Source organism: Littorina saxatilis, linkage group LG14, assembly GCF_037325665.1.
Source record: "Littorina saxatilis isolate snail1 linkage group LG14, US_GU_Lsax_2.0, whole genome shotgun sequence".
Taxonomy (NCBI): domain Eukaryota; kingdom Metazoa; phylum Mollusca; class Gastropoda; order Littorinimorpha; family Littorinidae; genus Littorina; species Littorina saxatilis.
Window position 1 is genome coordinate 718393 of NC_090258.1, and position 5000 is coordinate 723392.

At 45.3% G+C, this 5000-nt stretch overlaps 1 protein-coding gene across 1 annotated transcript in view; it reads left to right on the forward strand.

Annotated features, from left to right (window-relative positions):
* Nucleotides 1-5000, forward strand: part of LOC138946795 (contactin-1-like) — a 47768-nt gene that overhangs the window by 14605 nt on the left and 28163 nt on the right. The window lies entirely within an intron of this gene.

Genomic DNA, 5000 nt, shown 5'->3' on the forward strand with positions numbered 1-5000 from the left:
CGTCAAGAGAGGGGCTCTGGCGAAGCTCAAGCGGCAGGGAGTTCCAGACGGAGGGGCCCGAGGAGGGAAATGCACGCTGACCAGCAGATGCGAGTTTCGAGCGAGGGATGTGAAGGCGGAGTGGGTCAGCAGCAGAACGAAGGGGACGGTCGGAGGGCTGGGTGTACAGGTCCAGGGAGGATGGAAGGTACTCGGGAGCAGAGTCGTTGAGACACTTGTAGACCAGAGTGGACAGTTTGTAGGAGATTCGGGTGTTGACAGGGAGCGAAGTAGGGGGGTGATGTGGTCTCGCTTCGTCTTCCTCAACGTCAGCCTGGCAGCAGCGTTCTGGACTCGTTGTAGGCCATGAATGGATGAGGCGGGGAGGCCAGCCAGAAGGGAGTTGCAGTAGTCCAGACGACTGAAGATGAGGGAGACAACCAGCTTGACACAGGCGTCGTGGGTGAGGTAGCGACGGATGGAGGCGATGCGTCGTAGGTGGAAAAAGCAGGTCTTGAAGATGAAGGAGATGTGTGTCTGCATGGAGAGAGTGGAGTCGAGAAAGACGCCAAGGCTCTTGACAGCAGGGGAGAATGGAACAGTCGCGTCATCCAGCTGGAGGTCGGTCACAGTGAGGGAAGCAATCTTCTGTCGTGTTCCAACGAGAAGGTCCTTCGTCTTCTCACTGTTCAGCTTCAACTTGTTCTCAGTCATCCAGTTCTTGATGTCAGTGAAACAACTGGAGATGGATCCCAGGAGATGGTCAACGTCCTCCGGTTTGGCGCTGTTCTGAATTAAACAAGACTGTCACAGTTCGTGTCTATGGTGCAAGGTAGCCGACCGTCTCGTTGTAGCCAAGTTACGACAGTTGCTCGATTGACGCATTTCACGTCTTCGATATTGTGTCTGAGCTCATTTCCCAATGAGCTGCCTTTATAACCGGAATGTCCTGCAATTGTAGTATGCGTTGGAGGTTTCTTTTAGATGGGTAAGGACCCTTAAGATGCGATATCGTCGTATAATGATGTCAAGTGAGAGACCCTGGAAATTAACTTTGAAAGGGGGAACTTCGGAAGAAAAATTGCCAGCTACTCGGTATGCACGAGCTAACTTGAACGCCGAAGTAGTGGCTTCGAGAGTCCTGAGGTCAAGGTCGAGGAAATTGGGGGAATCCCAATTAGTGCGTATGCGTTTGTAAACGGTAGGCTTGGCGACCAGAAGAAACACATCTCATCGCGAGTTCGTAAATTGGCGAACGTTGATCGCGCTGTAGCTTTTACTATAGTTGTTGTTTTTGACTGGTTGAACGAAAGGGTCGGTTCAAAGCTGTGACGATTGTCTTGATATTGAATGACTGTCTATGATAATGATTTTGTTGACCAGAATGTTGGGGAGAATAAAACATTTTTTGTTTATGTGGTAGCGAAGTCGGTCATGTTAAACCTCTTTTTTTTTTTAATGATTGTGTATCGCTAAAACTGTTTTCGACAAAATAGGTTGGTTAGAGCGAAAGTTTGGGTTACTGGTAAATTTGAAAAGGCAGAACTCAGTTTTTTTGGAATCAAGATATATAAGTGTAGTGTAAAGAAGATAAGTTCAGTGACTTTCATATTAATTGGGAAAATGTGTGTCCGAATTTTTACCAAAGATAGAATGTTGTACTTTGGTGTTTGTAAATTGTGTTTGTCCTCGTTAATTGTGAACAGGATGTATGTTTATATAAAGTTGAAAGTCAAGATTGGATTTGTTTAGCCTACGCGCGTGTGTGCGTGTGTGTTAGATATAGACATATACATAGACCACTTTATTATCTCAATTACGAGAAACTCGGGTGTGGTGAACCATTTTTAACAACATAAAACGTAAGAACATAAATAAAATATCGAGGCGCAAAGTCAGCTCATAATAGTGTGTGTGTGGGGGGGTGGGTGCATACACACACACACACAGAGACACACACACACACACACACACCCACACACACGCCACTCTCACACACACACACACCACACACACACACACACACACACACACTCACACACACACACACACACACACACTCTCACACACACACACACACACACACACATACACACACGCACACTCTCACACAAACACACACTCACACATGCACACAACGACGCCCATTTACATAGAAACACCCCCTCGTATAAGCGGGGATGAAAGAGTGGTGGCCAGTGACCCAGAACGAACAAAAGTCAAAGCTGGCAACTCAGGTTTGTATTCAGGGAAATTTGCACGAAATGCACGCACGAGATACGACTTTTCCTTCTATTTTCTATATTTGGGACTTTTATTTGCGTTAGCTCGTTTTGATATGAAAAACCGAAGAAAAGCCCTGCCATTTTGCACTGAGAAACTTTGGAAGTAGCGTGTTTACTCCTGGGTCTCGCTGTAGTACAATTACCCTCACTTACTTCCTCGTTTGCTTCCAAAGTAAGCTCTTTTTCCGTCCCATGCATGCGAAAGTGAGGATGTACTTCCGATGTCGCTCAAAACTTTGGAAGTAGTCGCAAACTACCCTCAGTTGCTTCCTCGCTTTGCTTTAAAGTAAGCCCTTCTTCCGGCCAATGCATACGAAAGTGAGGCAAGTACCTCCGATGTCATTCAAAACTTCGGGAGTTGTCGCGAACTTCCCCCATAAGCATACGGGTCCAGGTCAGTGCATGTCTTGTGCCGAGATGCACGAGAAGGTTACCATGCAGTTGCGAGACAGCTGCGGTGTTGGATTGGTTGAAACTGAGATTTGTTTGTGATTTCACCGAATCAGACCCCGCAGTTTGATCTCTCCCGTTTGGATTTCACCCAATTTTGCGTCGTGCACCTCCGTCCTGATGTGATCTTGTATTTGCTTTCGTGTCTACTTCTCCTCTTGTGCGCCCAGTTAGGAGTCTCCCTTATCCCATGGTCCATTGCATCACACAAAGTGATGGTCCATTGCATTACACAAAGTGATGGTCCATTGCATCACACAAAGTGATGGTCCATTGCATCACACAAAGTGATGGTCCATTGCATCACACAAAGTGATGGTCCATTGCATCACACAAAGTGGTGGTCCATTGCATCACACAAAGTGATGGTCCATTGCATCACACAAAGTGGTGGTCCATTGCATCACACAAAGTGGTGGTCCATTGCATCACACAAAGTGATGGTCATTTGATTGAATTCCTAATTCCTCTGACTATCATTCTTGAGAGATTGAGCATCAGCAACGCTTTCCAGGCTAAGTTGATTATCTGTACCAAACGTGCGTGTCAGTCTGTCCACTTTCCAGGCTAAGTTGATTATCTGTACCAAACGTGCGTGTCAGTCTGTCCACTTTCCAGGCTAAGTTGATTATCTGTACCAAACGTGCGTGTCAGTCTGTCCACTTTCCAGGCTAAGTTGATTATCTGTACCAAACGTGCGTGTCAGTCTGTCCACTTTCCAGGCTAAGTTGATTATCTGTACCAAACGTGCGTGTCAGTCTGTCCACTTTCCAGGCTAAGTTGATTATCTGTACCAAACGTGCGTGTCAGTCTGTCCACTTTCCAGGCTAAGTTGATTATCTGTACCAAACGTGCGTGTCAGTCTGTCCACTTTCCAGGCTAAGTTGATTATCTGTACCAAACGTGCGTGTCAGTCTGTCCACTTTCCAGGCTAAGTTGATTATCTGTACCAAACGTGCGTGTCAGTCTGTCCACTTTCCAGGCTAAGTTGATTATCTGTACCAAACGTGCGTGTCAGTCTGTCCACTTTCCAGGCTAAGTTGATTATCTGTACCAAACGTGCGTGTCAGTCTGTCCACTTTCCAGGCTAAGTTGATTATCTGTACCAAACGTGCGTGTCAGTCTGTCCACTTTCCAGGCTAAGTTGATTATCTGTACCAAACGTGCGTGTCAGTCTGTCCACTTTCCAGGCTAAGTTGATTATCTGTACCAAACGTGCGTGTCAGTCTGTCCACTTTCCAGGCTAAGTTGATTATCTGTACCAAACGTGCGTGTCAGTCTGTCCACTTTCCAGGCTAAGTTGATTATCTGTACCAAACGTGCGTGTCAGTCTGTCCACTTTCCAGGCTAAGTTGATTATCTGTACCAAACGTGCGTGTCAGTCTGTCCACTTTCCAGGCTAAGTTGATTATCTGTACCAAACGTGCGTGTCAGTCTGTCCACTTTCCAGGCTAAGTTGATTATCTGTACCAAACGTGCGTGTCAGTCTGTCCACTTTCCAGGCTAAGTTGATTATCTGTACCAAACGTGCGTGTCAGTCTGTCCACTTTCCAGGCTAAGTTGATTATCTGTACCAAACGTGCGTGTCAGTCTGTCCACTTTCCAGGCTAAGTTGATTATCTGTACCAAACGTGCGTGTCAGTCTGTCCACCTTCAAAGACCACTGGGTCGAAGTACTTCTGAATGTAATGTTCTGTTTTGTCAAAAATTAAACGTTCCCCAAATATGGCATTCTTTTATTTTGATTGTGATATTTGGAACGTTAACAGACTATCTGTTTGGGAGTTTTATTGGGACACGAACTTGAGTGTTCGTTAACAGACTATCTGTTTGGGAGTTTTATTGGGACACGAACTTGAGTGTTCGTTAACTACATGCTTGCGCTTATGACCATAAAATTGTGTTCATAAATGATTGAACATTCTACTTTACAAAGATACCTTACCCTAAAACGGAACCCTGTCACTGTTACATTCAATCTGGTTCACGTTACATTCAATCTGGTTCACGTTACATTCAATCTGGTTCACGTTACATTCAATCTGGTTCACGTTACATTCAATCTGGTTCACGTTACATTCAATCTGGTTCACGTTACATTCAATCTGGTTCACGTTACATTCAATCTGGTTCACGTTACATTCAATCTGGTTCACGTTACATTCAATCTGGTTCACGTTACATTCAATCTGGTTCACGTTACATTCAATCTGGTTCACGTTACATTCAATCTGGTTCACGTTACAACCAATACTGTTAAGACTACAGTGGGTTTTGTTTGTTTGT